This window comes from Bos taurus, chromosome 5 (genome assembly GCF_002263795.3).
Source record: "Bos taurus isolate L1 Dominette 01449 registration number 42190680 breed Hereford chromosome 5, ARS-UCD2.0, whole genome shotgun sequence".
NCBI classification, from domain to species: Eukaryota; Metazoa; Chordata; class Mammalia; order Artiodactyla; family Bovidae; genus Bos; species Bos taurus.
This window is the reverse complement of record NC_037332.1, coordinates 98,435,610-98,453,485: the sequence shown is the minus strand read 5'-3', so window position 1 is coordinate 98,453,485 and position 17,876 is coordinate 98,435,610. Positions and strand designations below refer to the sequence as shown.

At 41.9% G+C, this 17,876-nt stretch overlaps 1 long non-coding RNA gene across 2 annotated transcripts; it reads left to right on the top strand.

Annotated features, from left to right (window-relative positions):
- Positions 1–7,801: 7,801 nt before the first annotated feature.
- LOC132345337 (uncharacterized) lies at positions 7,802–16,325 on the top strand. 2 transcript variants are annotated; one of them, XR_009494628.1, is made up of 4 exons: positions 7,802–10,530; positions 11,416–11,451; positions 12,424–12,626; positions 14,066–16,325. It is a non-coding gene; the product is annotated as an uncharacterized lncRNA (long non-coding RNA). The 2 variants fall into 2 exon arrangements; XR_009494629.1 differs by lacking the exon at positions 11,416–11,451 and having other exon boundaries at positions 8,132–10,530.
- Positions 16,326–17,876: the final 1,551 nt, after the last annotated feature.

Genomic DNA, 17,876 nt, shown 5'->3' with positions numbered 1-17,876 from the left:
CTGGTGTCTTTTCATCTGTGTGATACTATTTCTGATACTGATTCTGTCAGGGAACATTGATAACTTCCACTCACTTCCATTTCTTAAAAGTTGGAAAATATTCCTGGGTTGAAAGACACTCTTAAAATGAACATTAACAAAATCAATATTTAAAAAGAAACCTGACATTGAGGCTGTTGACATCAAGTGAAAAAACAAATGTTTCCATTCCATCAAAGGCTCCCCTACCTTGAAATCACATAGAATGAGAATCTGCCTAGGATGGAAAGCAGCCCATTCATGAACATCTCTGGCAAAGACTGACAAGTCTTATGCACTAGAAAGAGGGGATGTCAGGAACATTTCTTCAGAGCCAGATTCATCCTAACTCCAGGTCTACTCGCTGTACTTCTGTGAATGAATGCTGAGCATGATTTTATTTTTTACCTACACGCTCAGACTATTATGCTGAACAGAAGTTAACTGAAACAAACATTTTACTTGAACTGCTTCTTGAGTTATTCGTGTTTAAATGTAATATAGAACTTCTCATGGTGGATTGTAGCTTTGGACTGTATTTTCAATTCTGATTTTGGCATCTACTAAAAGTAATAGAACCTCAAGCTTTCTGTCAGCAAAATGATAAATACGTTCTCTAATTTCAAAAAACTAGAATGCATTTCATCATTTCATTTAAATATGGCAAGTATTTTTTCCTATATTTAAAAAAAATTTTGTCTAAAAAAAAATACTGCACCCCTCAACAACAAACACACACACAAGGGTGAGGTACTCTCAGAGGCTGCAGCATAGGCACCAGTGGTCACAGCAGGCTTTGAAAGTGTGGCAGCTGTGGGGTCTGGTACCCCGAGACTCCCTCCTGGACCGCTTCTGCTGCTAAGTCGCTTCTGTCGTGTCCGACTCTGTGCGACCCCATAGATGGCAGCCTACCAGGCTCCTCCGTCCCTGGGATTCTCCAGACAAGAGTACTGGAGTGGGTTTCCATTTCCTTCTCTTGGAGCGCTAGAGGAGGCTTAATCACCGAGACTCCCATGGTGCCCCATCCTTAGGCCCCCTTTCAGCCCCACAGATGCACTTCAAGTGATGCCAGTTTGCAGCTGGACTGGGATTCTGCAGTGTGGGTCTCACTAGGGCCAGCGTGTGCCTTTGCAGTCAAGTCCAGGAAACAACTGCATTGACTCTGAAACTATGACAGAGCCCACTTCGCTTCACCCCCACACACACCGTGGGTGGGTCCACTGGCGAGACAGGCCCTGGGGCTGCTGGTGGAGAGTGCCAGGGTTTGAGTGGACACAGGCCTGCCCACATTCTGAGGAAGGGGTGGGAGACTGAGGGAAGGGGGAGTTCGCAGTCCACCTTCCACACAATACCTCCAGGTGGGCAGGAGAGTCAAGGGACCCGAGGGCAGAAGAACGAGAGCCATCTGCTTCCCCAGACATCCATCACTCCTGTGGGACGGCCTAACCCCAGCCCTGGAGAGCAGACATCACCACATCCAGCACTTCTGCAAGTCTTAACAGACCTTCATCAATTGCTTGTGTTTTACCCAGCTCTGACTTTCATGTAGTGTTCCTACTAAAAATGGCATAAAGCATAGAGAACTCAATTAACCCAGGTTAGAAGAAAATAATGTGGAAAATCTTCTCTCCTCACCCCTACAAGGCTGCAGCTGTGGACCTAACACTTGTAACGCTGATCTGTGACAGAAAAAGAGGCTCCAATAGGGGTTGAAAATGATTTCTTGTTTCAGCCAGTCTTCCACCCTCAGCAAGACAAATTAGTAGGTTTTGACAGGACCCTCAGTTGTTTCACAAACTATGTGCTGCTTTCTTATTGAGGAAATTTCAAAACTCTGCTTTTTAGAAATGTTTCAAATGTGTTTCACAATTAGCACCCTTTTTACTACCAAGATAATTTTTGTTCCAAAGCCAAGAAACCCAACTAATTGGCTCATGTGGAAAAGAGACAAACAGAATATCAAATAAAAGGGACATCAAACATGAGTGGATTCAAAGGCTCAATATTTTCAAAAGGCTTTAATCAGCCATGATTATTTTCATCTGAACCCCCCTCCCATCTCCCTTCCCATCGCATCCCTCAGGGTTGTCCCAGTGAACAGGCCCTGAGCACCCTGTCTAATGCATCGAAGCTGGGCAGATGATATATTTCACTTATGGTAATATACACGTTTCAGTGATATTCTCTCAAATTCATCCCACCCTCGTCTTCTCCCACAGAGTGCAAAAATCTGTTCTTTACATCTGTGTCTCTTTTGCTGTCTTGCATATAGGGACACAGGTACACCCATGGCTGATTCATGTGAAAGTATGGCAAAAATCACTACATATTGTAAAGTAACTAGCCTCCAAATAAAATAAATAAAAGGCTTTAAATAATCAGTCTTCCCATGTGACTTTAATTTTTCCACCAGGCATATTGACAGCTGAGCGTCATTCTCCCTCTGGCCCAGTCACTTCATTTTTCCTGGAGCTATGAGTAATTGCCCTCCACTCTTTCCCAATAGCATATTGGACACCTTCTGACCTGGGTGCCTTATCTCCCATTGTCATATCTTTTTGTGTTTTCATACTGTCCATGGGGTTCTCCAAGCAAGAATACTGGAGTGGATTGCCTTTACCTTCTCCAGTGGACCACATTTTGTCAGAACTCTTCCCTATGACCCATCTGTCTTGGGTGTCCCTGCTTGGCATGGCTCAAAATTTCATTGAGTTGCGCAAGCCCCTTTGCCATGACAAGGCTGTGATGCATGAAGGGGATCAGCTGCAGGCAAGAATCCCTTAGAAGAAACAGAGTGGCCCTCAGAGTCAACAAAGAAGTCAGAAATGCAGTACTCCGGTGCAATGTTAAAAAGGACAGAATAATCTTGGTTCATTTCCAAGGCAAACCATTCAACATTAAAGTAATCCAAGTATTTGCCCTAACCAAAGAAGCTGAAGTTGACTAGGTCAACGAAGACCTATAATACCTTCTAGAACTAACACCAAAAGAAAATGTCCTTTTCATCATCAGTTCAGTTCAGTTCAGTTCAGTTGCTCAGTCGTGTCCGACTCTGTCACCCCATGAATCACAGCACGCCAGGCCTCCCTGTCCATCACCTACTCCCGGAGTTCACTCAGACTCATGTCCATCGAGTCAGTGATGCCATCCAGCCATCTCATCCTCTGTCGTCCCCTTCTCCTCCTGCCCCCAATCCCTCCCAGCATCAGAGTCTTTTCCAATGAGTCAACTCTTCGCATGAGGTGGCCAAAGTACTGGAGTTTCAGCTTTAGCATCATTCCTTCCAAAGAAATCCCAGGGCTGATCTCCTTCAGAATGGACTGGTTGGATCTCCTTGCAGTCCAAGGGACTCTCAAGAGTCTTCTCCAACACCATAGTTCAAAAGCATCAATTCCTAAGCGCTCAGCCTTCTTCACAGTCCAACTCTCACATCCATACATGACCACAGGAAAAACAATAGCCTTGACTAGACGGACTTTTGTTGGCAAAGTAATGTCTCTGCTTTTCAATATGCTATCTAGGTTGGTCATAACTTTCCTTCCAAGGAGTAAGCATCTTTTAATTTCATGGCTGCAGTCACCATCTGCAGTGATTTTGGAGCCCAGAAAAATAAAGTCTGACACTGTTTCCACTGTTTCCCCATCTATTTCCCATGACGTGATGGGGCCGGATGTCATGATCTTAATTTTCTTAATGTTGAGCTTTAAGCCAACTTTTTCACTCTCCACTTTCACTTTCATCAAGAGGCTTTTGAGTTCCTCTTCACTTTCTGCCATAAGGGTGGTGTCATCTGCATATCTGAGGTTATTGATATTTCTCCCAGCAATCTTGATTCCAGCTTGTGTTTCTTCCACTCAAAGTAGGAAGTCAAGAGATACCTGGAATAACAGGAAAATTTCACGTTGAAGTGCAAAATGAAGCAGGGCACAGGCCAACAGAGTTTTGTCAATAGAACACACTAGTCACAGCAAACACCCTCTTCCAACAACACAAGAGACAAGTCTACACATGGTCATCACCAAGTAGTCAATACCAAAATCAGATTGATTATGTTCTTGGCAGCTGAAGATTGAGAGCATCTATACTGTCAGCAAAAACAAGGCCAGGAGCTGACTGTGGCTCAGAGCATGAACTCCTTATTGCAAAATTTAAGCTTAACTTGAAGAAAGTAGCGAAAACCACTAGGCCATTCATCATCACTAGGCCATGATCTAAATCAAATCCCGTATGATTATACAGTGGAAGTGGAAATTAGATTCAAGGAAGTTGGTCCGATAGATCCAGTGCCTGAAAAACTATGGACAGAGGTACATAACACTGTGTAGGAGGCAATGACAAAACCATCTCAAAGAAAGGTTTTACAATGAAAAACACCATGAACAACATTAAAAGATATTCAATATTTAGAAGAAAAACATTTATTAAATATATATCATACAGGACTGATACCCACAATATATAAAGAAAACAAACAATAAAACTACAAAATAACCAACATGAGTATGGATAAGTATGAAATCAGACCAGGCACTCTGGCTGCTATAAGAGACTGCCAGGGTGATTCCCAAAGGTGTCTGGGTTCCTGGTCATTGTGTCAAGTCTGCAGCTTTGTTTGGAAATTTATTGAATCAGCCAAAACTAGGCTGAAAGGCTAAGGATAATAATTGTGCTAGTGTCTGGATGTATGCTTCTTTACTTGCAGTCCTTTTAAAAACTATAAAACTATGAGATGGATGATAGCACGCCAATAGGAGGTGTGCATGTTTTTAATCCACATTGGCCTCTACACTCACACAGCCATCTCAGCCTGACTTGTGAACTGCTGAAGCCTAGAGTGAGCAGTTGATCTTTCAGAAATTCTGGCCCTTATAGTTCAGGCTCTTCATCCATAAACAGGAATGCACTGGAGAGGCTGTGTGGGACTCCAAACATTGAACCTCCACTGTGGAGTGCTGATCGCTGAATGAGATATTCTGATTGGTCTTCCATCTCTATTCTTAGAAAAGATTTGTCTGATATGACTTACTCAAATTCTTTGATTTATACAATACACCTTGGTACTTCTTTTATGAGATACATACAGTTTTGTTAAAGAATGGTAGGGCATCTAGGGAGGGAAAAAATTGAGTAATAATTTTAAAAGGGAAATGGAATGTAGTGGGCTCAAAGATATGGGGGCTTGGGAAAACATTCATTTTCTTAGCAAGAAGATTAGTTATTTTAGACTTTCTTTTTTGTTTGTTTGTTTTTCTTTAATTTTTATTGTGTATTGGTCTATAGTTGATTTCACTCTCCTCTCCTTTTTCACTCTCTTTCACTCTTTCACTAAGGAGAGTGAAAAAGCTGGCCTAAAACTCATTATTCAGAAAACTAAGATCATCGTATCTGGTACCATCGCTTCATGGCAAACAGATGGGGAAACAATGGAAACAGTAGGAGACTTTATTTTTTGGGCTCCAAAATCACTTCAGATGGTGACTGCAACCATGAAATTTAAAGATGCTTCCTCCTTGGAAGAAAAGCTATGACCAAACTAGACAGCATATTAAAAAGCAGAGACATTACTTTACCAATAAATCTCTGTCTAGTCAAATCTATGGTTTTTCCAGTAGCCATGTATGGATGTGATAGTTGGACTGTATAGAAAGCTGAGCACCAAAGAAGTGATGCTTTTTAACTGTGGTGTTGGAGAAGACTCTTAAGAGTCCCTTGCACTGCAAGGTAATCCAAATAGTCACTCCTAAAGGAAATTAGTCCTGAATATTCATTGGAAGGACTGATGTTAAAGCTGAAACTCCAATACTTTGGCCACCTGATGTACAGAATGGACTCATTGGAGAAGACCCTGATGCTGGGAAAGATTGAAAGTAGAAAGAGAAGGTAACCACAGAGGATGAGATGGTTGGATGGCATCACCAACATGATGGACAGGAGTCTGATTAGGCTCCCAGAGATGGTGATGCACAGGGAAGCCTGGTGTGCTACAATCTATGGGGTCACAAAGAGTAGACATGAGTGAACAATTGAAATAAACTGATAGTTGATTTACAATGCTCTGTCACTTTCACGTGTACAGCAATGTTAATCACATGTTAGTCAGTCAGTTCACTCACCCAGTCTTGTCGACTCATGCAACCCCGTGGACTGCAGCATGCCAGGCTTGTTTAGTTCCTTTTCACTTTCTGCCATAAGGCTGGTGTCATCTGCATATCTGAGGTTATTGATATTTCTCCCGGCAATCTTAATTCCAGCTTGTGCTTCATCCAGCCCAGCATTTCTCATGATGTACACTGCATACAAGTTAAATAAGCAGGGTGAAAATATACAGCCTTGATGTACTCTTTTTCCTGTTTGGAACCAGTCTGTTGTTCCATCTCCAGTTCTAACTGTTGCCTTCTGACCTACATACAGATTTCTCAAGAGGCAGATCAGGTGGTCTGGTATTCCCATCTCTTTCAGAATATTCCACCATTTGTTGTGATCCACACAGTCAAAGGCTTTGGCATAGTCAATAAAACAGAAATAGACATTTTTCTGGAACTTTCTTGCTTTTTCGATGATCCAACGGATGTTGGCAATTTGACCTCTGGTTCCTCTGCCTTTTCTAAAACCAGGTTGAACACCTGGAAGTTCACAGTTCATGTATTGTTGAAGTCTAGCTTGGAGAATTTTGAGCATTACTTTACTAGTGTGTGAGATGAGTGCAATTGTGTGTTAGTTTGAGCATTCTTTGGCATTGCCTTTCTTAGGGATTGGAATGAAAACTGACCTTTTCCAGTGCTGTGTCCACTGCTGAGTTTTCTAAATTTTCTGGCATAGTGACTACCACACATTTACAGCATCATCTTTTAGGATTAGAAATAGCTCAACAGGAATCCCATCACCTCCACTAGCTTTGTTCATAGTGATGCTTTGAACACTTTGGATACTGGAATGACAAACCACTCCAGTATTCTTGCCTTGAGAACCCCATGAACAATATGAAAAGTTATTTGCATATAAATATACAAATGTCTATTCCTTTTCAGATTCTTTTCTCATGTAGATTATTGTATATTATCAAAACAAGTTCCCTGTAGATCCTTATTGATTATCAATATTATATATAGTATATATAGTAGTGGGAATATGTTAATCCCAAGTTTGGCCCTGCTCATAGCCCTGCGACCCAGGTTGGGTAAAGGATTAACTTTATTTTTAGGAGCTCTAACGTGAATCAGTTCATGACAAGACAGTGATGTTAATAAGATGCCAGAGAAATGAAAAGTTGTTACCAGAAATAAAAGGGATTGATTTGATTAAGGATTAATTGTTGTACAATTGTGCAGTTGAAAAACTTTCATTGTTGTCTTCTAGGAAAAGAAGTGGTAGTTTAAGAACAGAGCAGTTTCTAAATCCTTCAGGGCTCACAGCCATTCTACAGGGAAAGAAACATTTCCAGCCACAACCTGTTTGTTCTCTAAGTTAACTTTTGAACCCCAATCTGTGATGCTGTTGCAAAGGGAGGAAGATATGAAGGGGTGGTAGAGCTGCTTCTCTTTTGAGGATCAATCCTTTGAGGATTCAGCTCTCTTGTCCTGCCTGCTGCTGCTGCTGCTGCTAAGTCACTTCAGTCGTGTCCGACTCTGTGCAACCCCACAGACAGCAGCCCAGGAGGCTCCCCCGTCCCTGGGATTCTCCAGGCAAGAACACTGGAGTGGGTTGCCATCTCCTTCTCCAATGTAGGAAAGTGAAAAGTGAGAGTGAAGTCGTGCCTGACTTTTAATGACCCCATGGACTACAGCCTATCAGGCTCCTCCTCCGTCCATGGGATTTTCCAGACAAGGATACTGGAGTGGGTTGCCATTGCCTTCTCCACTTGTCCTGCCTAAGATCCCTCAAAACCTAAGGCTAATTTAGGTTAAGTGCTGGGGTATTTCAATGTCATATTGTAGTGTCCTTCTGTCCTCTTAATACATGAAATACTTTACTTATATTAACATGGTTTCTCAAGGTTTCAGGACCAGGAGTAAACATGTGGATACGATCCTGCCCATATTGGGCACAGCACATAGAAATATTAAATGTGAGTGGGAGTAAAATGAGAGCATTGGGCCCTGGAATCTCTGCATCTCCATGCAGAGAGAGAGGGAGTCTCTCCCTCTGAGAAAGCTCTGAATGGGCTTCACTTCCTGCACCCATCTGGCATTCCCTAGCAAAGCCACCATTGTCCACCTCCTACCTCAATTACCATAGCATCTTCATGAGGGAATTTTGTTATTCCAGTCTTGCCTTTTTGTAATTCATCCTTCATTACAGTCAGAATGACCTTTGTAAAACACAGACTTTTCTTTGTCATTCCTCTGGTTAAAGTTCTGTATCAGGCTCAAACAGCACTTGAAATAAAATGATAGGCCTTGGCATCAGTGAGGATGTAAAGGGCCTCGTCCTTTTCTTAAGGACTTTGAAGTTCACCTTTCCTTTCATATATGTCTCCTCTTTACCAGCGTCCTGACTGAGGTGTGATCTTTCAAGTTAGAAGCAGAGTCTCAGCACTCTCTCCCTTTATTCTTACCAGAAACTGGGCCTTGAACTGAGCTCAGGACCAGCAAGGCCACTGAGTAGCATCTTAGAGGAAGCTCTGGAATGTTGTCAGCGCAGTGATGGGAGAAACCAGGCAGCTTCCTTAATAAAGGTGAACCAGAACAATGGTATCTTTGAGTTCTATACTGAGCAGCCCTTGTCACCGGATAGACATGGTTATAGTTGGGAATTAGCTCAGCAGAATGGAATGGATTGGATGTGCCTAGTGTCTTGTTTTCAAAAGGTGCAACATGCAACTGGGGAATTTGTATAGAATCAGTTTCCAAGCAGCCAGCACAGATACTAGAATTCTTCTGTCATGTTTGATCTTCTGTCTGTTCCTTGACACTCTTTCACTATCTTGCCCTTGTGTTCTTCATGTGTTTATGTGTGTGTTGACAGTGATTCTATAACCCAAAGTGAAGTTGGTCAATATCTTTGGCCATTATTATGACCAAAATCAATCATTCATGGTATTTGGGTACCTATGTACATGACACATAGCAGAACATTTTGATGATGTAGAGATTATATTGGTTTATCTTTGAAGTGTGTGTGGAGAACCCATGCTTGTACACACCTGGAAAGCAGAAGGTTGACCCTCAGTCAGCTCAGGCCCCCAGAAGTCATCTAAGATTTTTTCATTCTAATAGGGAAGCTTGTCATTGCTGAACAAAGAAGGCCTAAGACTTTCTATTATTATTATTAGGAATTATAATATTTAGAAAAACAAAGGGGTACACAGAACTCACCATAGGATATCTAGGACAGAACAAGATGAATATAATTCCTTGAATAGATCATGTTATTTTATGTGTCTAAGGCTTCTTCCAGGCCCTTTCCTTTTTCTGAAATCTCCCATAAAATTCTATTTGATTTAATTTCTGCTAGGAAATATTTTTACCACCCTCCTGACCCTGCCTGCCACTGGGAATTTAGTGACCACAATTATGCACTCCAATTATGACAGTCTGATCCTCTCTTCATATATACAGTGGACTATTCCTCAGCCATTAAAAATTATAAAATAATGCCATTGACAGCAACATGGATGGACCTAGAGAGTGTCGTAAGTGAAGTAAGTCAGAGGAGAAATATTATATAACATCCCTTACTGGGTAATCTAAAAAGAAATGAAACAAATGAACTTGCAAAACAGAGAGACTCACAGGTTGAGTCCCCTGGTAGTTCACCTGAAACTACCACAACATTTTAAAGCAGCTATGCTGCTTTAAGTCGCTTTAAGTCGCTTCAGTCGTGTCCGACTCTGTGCGACCTCATAGACGGCAGCCCACCAGGCTCCCCCGTCCCTGGGATTCTCCAGGCAAGAACACTGGAGTGGGTTGCCATTTCCTTCTCCAATGCATGAAGGTGAAAAGTGAAAGTGAAGTCGCTCAGTCGTGTCCAACTCTAGTGACCCCATAGATTGCAGCCCACCAGACTCCTGGAGTGGGGTGCCATTGCCTTCTCCGATCATATACATAGGTAAACAAATACCATGAATGATGGAGTTTGGGCCATATACATCCCAGAGATCACAGCCAAAACACACACAAATGACAAGTGGAAGGACAAAGAAATGCACTCACCAAAAAGACTGAAAATCAGATGACAGAGTAGTTCTAATATCTGTGCTGAATGCTTGGACATTCTCCCTCAAAAGCTTTGCCCACGTCACATGTTGTACCTTTTACAAATGACACACTAATAACATTCTATCCACTCCATCTTGATGGGATAAGTCCCAACTCTAACTGTGTCTATCTGGTCACAAGATCTGCCCAGGATAGAACTCAAAGAAACCATTGTTCTGGTCCCCTTTACAAAGGAAGCTCCCTTGTTCCTCCCAGGACAGAGCTGAGAGCAAATCCAGAGCTTCTTCCAAGATGCTGCTGATCCTGCTCTCAGTGGCCTTGCTGGCCCTGAGCTCAGCTCAAGACCTGGTTTCTGGTAAGAATAAGGGGGAGGGTGCTGAGACTCTGCTTGGGGCTTGGGGGATCACACTGCAGTGAGGAAGCTTGTAAACATAAGGAGACATAAGTGAAAGATGTGTCTGCAGGCTGCTTAAAAGAAGAGGAAGGCCCTTCACCTCCTCTACGATGTGAAGGCCTCAAACTTAGTACCACTGGAAACCAGCACAGAATTTTTAAGCAGAGGGATGACAAATTGAGACTTTTCTCTGTGCTGTGAAGGATGCGTTGCAAAAAGGCAAGACTGGAACAGACAAGTTCCCTCATGAAGATGCTACGATAATCAAAGTAGGCAGTGGATGAAGGTGGCCTTGCGAGGGGATGCCAGATGGATTGAGGAGGTGAAGCCCATTCAGAGCTATTTTGGAGACGGAGACAAGAGTAATAAATCTCTCTGTCTACCTAGAGATATAGAGATTCCAGGGCACAGTGGTCTCATTCTACTCCACCCACAGGTAATATTTCAGAATGTTTTGCCCAATATAGACACGATTATATCCACGTCTTTACTCCTGGCCCTTTTACCTTGAGAAAGCATGTTAATATAAGTAAAGTATTTCATAAATTACAAGGGCAAAAGGACACTAAAATATCACGCTGAAATTTCCAGCATTTAACCTAAACTGGCATGAGAGTTTGAGGAATCCTAAGAAGGACAAGAAGGTCTCTCCTGTTTTGAGTTTGTGGTTGACTCTCAACACAGAAACAGGTCTGCCATGCCTTCATGTCTTCATCCTTTTGCAACAGCATCAAGATGGCATCAAAACATTATAATATCTTAGAGTATATATAGAGTGCATCCCTTTTCCTATACAGCATCGTGAGCCCTGAAGGATATAGGCTCATCCTCTGCTTCTTTTCCTAGAAAGCAACAGTTAAGAGTCTCTGAGTACCGTACTAGGTAAGTTGCAATTAATCCTCCATCATCTTTCTTTTTTTCATTGGCAACTTTTTGTTCTCTGGTGTCCTATTATCATCATTATTTTGTGAAGAGTTATAATCAGTGATAGAAACACTAAAGATAAAGGCAGTCCTTTCTAACCTTGGTTTTCAGGGCCATGAGCAAGGTCCTAACATGAATAACATGATGTCTAGCCTGGATGACACTGGCTATGCTCCCTGTTCCCTCAGGCCAGAAATGATTGTTGAGAGAGGACAACAAAGGGAAGGAGTCACAATTCTGACTCCTACAGCCCACTGAGAGCCAACCCCTCCACTGACTGTTTCCTTCTTCCTCAGTGTTCTTCTTTCAATATGTCGTCTAGTAAACCTGCAAAGAAGCCAGGTTTGGTTCATTTTTAGTCTGGTTTTCTGCTCAGCTGTGTCACAGTACCTAATTAAAATTTGCGAGTTGTTTAGTGACCCCTGTGTGGGCCATCATGTTGTCTCTCTCTCTCTCTCTCTCCTTTTCCTAGTATTGCTCCACCTGGTTTTAGAGCCAGAGAGTTCGACATATACTCTCAATGGGCAAGGCTTGGGGTCATAGTTGGCAGGTTATGTCAGTGACCCAAAATACATCTGGCAAGCATAACTGACATGATTAATCCCTTTGCTTTTCTTCTGTCCTTGTAGACATATTCTGGGAATTCTAAGATATCCAGCACCTTCTTTTTTGCCAATTTGAAGATACTCTTTTTCTCAAGAGCATAGAGCTAAGACTCAGTTTCACTAGTATATGGGTACTGCAAAAAGAAGTGATAAGGAAGGATGTTAGTAGTCGAGAGGAGTACAGCAGAAAGAAGAAGTGAGTAGGAAGAAAGCTAGTATTTGAGAGTTGGGTTCTGGAGGAAAGAACTTTCCAAAAGTTTATCAAAGATCAAAATGAGAGGGGAGCCTTCCATCACCTAGTTCTTCTCTCTTTGAACCGACTCAGATTTAAACTCAGACAACGATTTTTCCAAACCACCTCCTGGAGGACCTGGAGGGCCACCACCTAGACTCCCTCCTGATGATGAAGATGAAGGTGAGGAACCTCCACCAGGACCACCTCCACAAGGGCCACCTCCACCAGAGGAGCAACCTGAGGAGAATCCAGATGAAGACTCACCATCCAAGTAATCTGAAAGTCATTGACAGGTATGACTCCAGCTCACTCTCCATCAAGGGCCCTAACCCTAAAAGTCTCACACTTTAGTGAGTCACTGAGTCAACAGAAAATATGTGAAAATTGCATAGTCCTGGACACATATCCTAAAGGTGTCTATTCAGATAGTCTGAAATAAGGGAGCAAAACATTATAATCATTACCAGCTATCCAAGGTGATTTCAATTTTGAGAAGCAAGGACCATAAATACCCTTTTCTCCAATGACCACCTGTCCTAGAGTGGGTTCCTGATGAGGAAGTACACCATGTTCTCCCTTGTCCTTTTCTCTGCTCCTCCTCCAGCTCAATGACCTCTCTTCTCAAGTTTGCACCTGACCAGGCCTCTCAGTGGAGAAGGCAATGGCAACCCACTCCAGTACTCTTGCCTGAGAAATCCCATGGACAGAGGAGCCTGGTTGCGAAGACTCAGACATGACTGAGCGACTTCACTTTCACTTTTCACTTTCATGCACTGGAGAAGGAAATGGCAACCCACTCCAGTTTTCTTGCCTGGAGAATCCCAGGGATGGGGGAGCCTGGTGTGTTGCCATCTATGGGGTCGCACAGAGTCAGACACGAATGACATGACTTAGCAGCACCAGCAGCAGGCCTCTCAGGTCCACTGTCCTGACTAAACAATACTTTAATTTTAGGTTGCTAAATTTATCTAGCTAAAATATTTCCTTTTCATTTAGTATATGGTCAAGGTAAAAAAATAACTGAACAGAAAAGTATGAGGCTAACTCTGAAAGGCATCCACATCCTACCTTCCCACTTCCTTTCCCAAAGGCCATCACAGTTAACTCTTGAACATTGTCTTGGAATCACTTACACCCTTTTAAACATAATTGTCTTTTTTTTTTCCTTTTTTTAATTTTATGTTTTAACTTTACAATATTGTATTGGTTTTGCTATATATAAATGATGTCATACTTTAAGAAATTTTATACGTTGCTTATTTAAAATAACATAGTTCTTAAAAATAGCTGTAACAGTTCATAAAGCTATATGGGTCTGTTTAATCCTCATTTTGTTTAGTTTTAAATTTCTGTAATTCCATTGTCTGGCTGTGCCATGATTTCTTTAACCAACCCTGTATCAGTGGACATTTAGGCCAGTTTCAGCTTTTTGCTAGTTAAAAATTGGTTGCAGTAACCATCTTTATAAACACATATTTGAACACTTTAAATAGCAACCAAAAGATAAACAACCTAAGAACAACCTTTTATATTGCAAGCAACAATTTAGAGCTTGCAATAAAACATTATTTATTAGGTGCACAAAAATGACAGATCAAAAGAAATTTGGAAGGAAACAGAAGAGGGAGGAAGAGAAGGGAAATGTGGGCTCTTGGCTACTTCCCTTCACTGTTATCTGCAAGGATTAGAAACCACCTGCCCACTTTGTGTCAATCTCCTCTTTTGTTTTCAGAGCATGAGTGTGAACATACCAGTCCTTCAGAAAGCCATGACATTGGAAGAAGGCAGTCTGTCTTCAATTTACCAATGAAATAATCAGCATCCAGTTTCTAAGTGTCACATCTCATTCTGGGTGTTTGTGAGTCTGAAATTTGAGGGCCAGGAACCCAACCTAGGAACATCCAAGACTGGTTCTCACTGATGCTTCCAGCAGCATTCCTCCTGGACTGAATTCTTAGAAGACATTTTCCCTTTGTTCTTTGCTTGGGGACTGGAGTGTGTATCTCCTTTCTTCCTCCTGTTGCCTCCCCCTTCCACCTGACACCTTTATTCAGAAGCCAGGTGCCTTTCCTGTCCTTCCCTGGTTTCTATAGCACTAAAGCGATGTTTTTATTATTTTCACACCTTTCTAATAATTTTAGGGAAATAAAGAAAATATTGCAAATGTGAAGAAGTGGCAAGAGCTGAGGGAATCCTTAAAATTTCTGAAAGAATTGATCCTGGTTTCTAGTAAAATAAATGTGATACTAAGTCCCTATTCCCTAAAGCTCATTACCATGATACCCCCTTTTAAATCATTTCTGTTTTCTTTCTAGATCCCCCACCTTTCTATAACAAAATATGAGTCATTTCATAAAGGAGATGGCATGTTGTTTTTATAAAGCAAGGAAAACCCCATTTGGGGTCTTCAGACATGAGTTTATCTTATCTGTTTTTATTAGCTGGACTTTTAGCAAGCTACTTCAACTTTCAGAGCCTTGGTTTCCCTATCCATATAACGAGGGTAATATTAATACCTACCCTCCTACACGAAAAGTAACAAATACCATACATAAAAACCTAGCAGAGGAACTTCCCTGGTGGTCCAATATTTAAAACTCTAACCTCCCAAAGCAGGGGACCTGGTTCGATCCATGGTCAGAAAACTAGATCCCACATACTCAACTGTAGATCCCTATGCTGCAACTAAAACATAGCACAACCAAATAAACAAAAATATATATTCCTTTTAAACACTGGCATAGAATGCCTCCAACACTTCCTAATAATTATCATAGGGAAGACTAGTACAAGTGAAACTGTAGGAAATTAAATATTTCCCAAATTAAACTGTTCATATTGCTTTGTCAGAAGATCAGATTACAATATTTTCTGACAATGCCTCTTCTAAATTCAAAAAACAATGAAAAATTATTGGTTTTTTGGTAGCACTTTCTGGTGTCTTTTCATCTGTGTGATACTCTTTCTGATACTGATTCTGTCATGGAACATTGATAACTTCCACTCACTTCCATTTCTTACAAAGTTGGAAAATATTCCTGGATTAAAAGACACTCTTACACTGAGCATAACAAGATCAATATTTAAAAAGAACCCTGTGTACGAGACAGCAAAAGAGACACTGATGTATAGAACAGTCTTACGGACTCTGTTGGAGAGGGACAGGGTGGGAAGATTTGGGAGAATGGCATTGAAACATGTATAATATCATGTATGAAACAAGTTGCCAGTCCAGGTGGGATGCACGGTACTGGATGCTTGGGGCTGGTGCACTGTGACGACCCAGAGGGATGGTATGGGGAGGGAGGAGGGAGGAGGGTTCAGGATGGGGAACACATGTATACCTGTGGTGGATTCATTTCGATATTTGGCAAAACTAATAAAAAAATAAATAAATAAAAAGAAACCTGACCTTGAGGCTGTTGACATCAAGTGAAAAACCAAATGTTTCGATTCCATCAAAGGCTCTCGTACCTTCAAATCACATAGAATGAGAATCTGTCTAGGATGGAAAGCAACACATTCATGAACATCTCTGGCAAAAACTGACAAGTCTTATGCACTAGAAAGAGGGGATGTCAGGAACATTCCTTCAGAGCCAGATTCATCCTAACTCCAGGTCTACTCACTCTAATACTGTTAATGAATGCTGAGTATGATTTTATTTTCTTACCTATGAGATCAGACTATTATGCTGAACAGAAGTTAACTGAAACAAATAGATTTTATTTAAACTGCTTCTTTTTTTTATTTTATTTTATTTTTAAACTTTACATAATTGTATTAGTTTTGCCAAATATCAAAATGAATCCGCCACAGGTATTCATCTTTAAATGTAATATAGAACTTCTCATGGTGGATTGTAGCTTTGGACTGTGTTTTCGATTCTGATTTTGGCATCTACTAAATGTAATAGAACCTTAAGCTTTCTGTCGGCAAAATGATAAATACATTCTCTAATTTCAATAAAATAGAATGCATTTCATTTTAAATTTGGCAAGTCTTATTTTCTATATTTAAATAAAATTTGCCTTAAAAAAATGGAGCACAACCCCCCCTGCCCCCCAACAAACACACACACAAGGGTGAGGTATTCTCAGAGGCTGAAGCATAGGCACCAGTGGTAACAGCAGGCTTTGGAGGTGTGGTGGCTGTGTTGTATGGTACCAAAGACTCCCTCCTGGACCACTAGAGGAGGCTTTCTCACCTAGACCCCAGTGGTCCCCCATCCTTAGTCCTCCTTTCAGTCCCTCAGAGGCACCTCAAGAGATGCCAGTTTTCAGTTGGGATGCATTTCTGCAGTGTGGGTCTCAGTAGGGCCAGCGTGCACCTTTGCAGTCAAGGCCAGGAAACAGCTGCACTGCCTCAAGCTCATCTGTCTGCAGAAGAGGTGGGGGAACTCTGAAACTATGACAGAGCCCACTTCGCATCACCCCCAGCCCCACCTTGGGTCCTCTCGACAGACAGGCACTGGGGCTGCTGGCGGAGAGTGCCAGGGTTTGAGAGGAACCATGCCAGCCCACATTCTCAGGAAGGGGTGGGAGACTGAGGGTAGGTGGGCATCCACAGTCCACCTTCCACACACCACCTCCAGGTGGGAAGGAGAAGCCAGGGACCCAAGGGCAGAAGGAGAGCCACTTGCTTCCCCAGACATTCATCACTCCTGTGGAACAGCCTAAACCCAGCCCGGAAGGTGCGACATCACCACATCCAGCAATTCTGCAAGTCTCAATAAGATCTTGATCAATCGTGTGTGTTCTACTCAGCTCTGACTTCCGTGTAGTGTTCCTACTGAAAATGGCATAAAGCAGAAAGAACCAATTTAATCCAGGTTAGAAGAAAATAACGTGGAATGTCTCCTCTTTCACCCCCAGACAGCATCCAGCTGTGGACTTAAAACCTCTAATACTTTGATCTGTAACAGAAAAAGAGGCTCAAATAGAGGCTGAATGCGATTCTTGTTTCAGCCAGTCTTCAGCCTCAGGAAGTCAAATTTAGAGATTTTGACAGGACCTTCTGTTGTTTCACAAACTATGTGCTGCTCACTTATTGAAGGAACTTCAAAATTCTACTTTTTTAGAAAAGTTTCAGATGTGTTCCACTTTAAGCACCCTTTTTTCCACCAAGATTATTTTGGTTCCAAAGGCAAGAAACCCAACTAACTGGCTCATGTGGAAAAGGAAAAATGGAATATTCAAAAAAAGGGACATCAAACATGAGTGGATTCAAAGGCTCATATTTATAAAGGCTTTAATTCGTCTTCCCATGTGACATTACTTTCTCCAGTAGACATATCTACAGCTGAGTGTCATTCCCTCTTTGGCCCAGTCACTTCATTTTTCCTGGACCTATTAGCAACTGCCTTCCACTCTTCCCCAGTAGCATATTCGACACCTTCCGACCTGGGGGCCATATCTATTTGCGTTTTCATCCTGTCCAGAGCATTCTCCAGGCAAAAATACTGGAGTGAGTTGCCTTTTCCTTCTCTAGCGGACCACATTTTGTCAGAACTCTTCCCTATGACCCATCTATCTTGGGTGTCC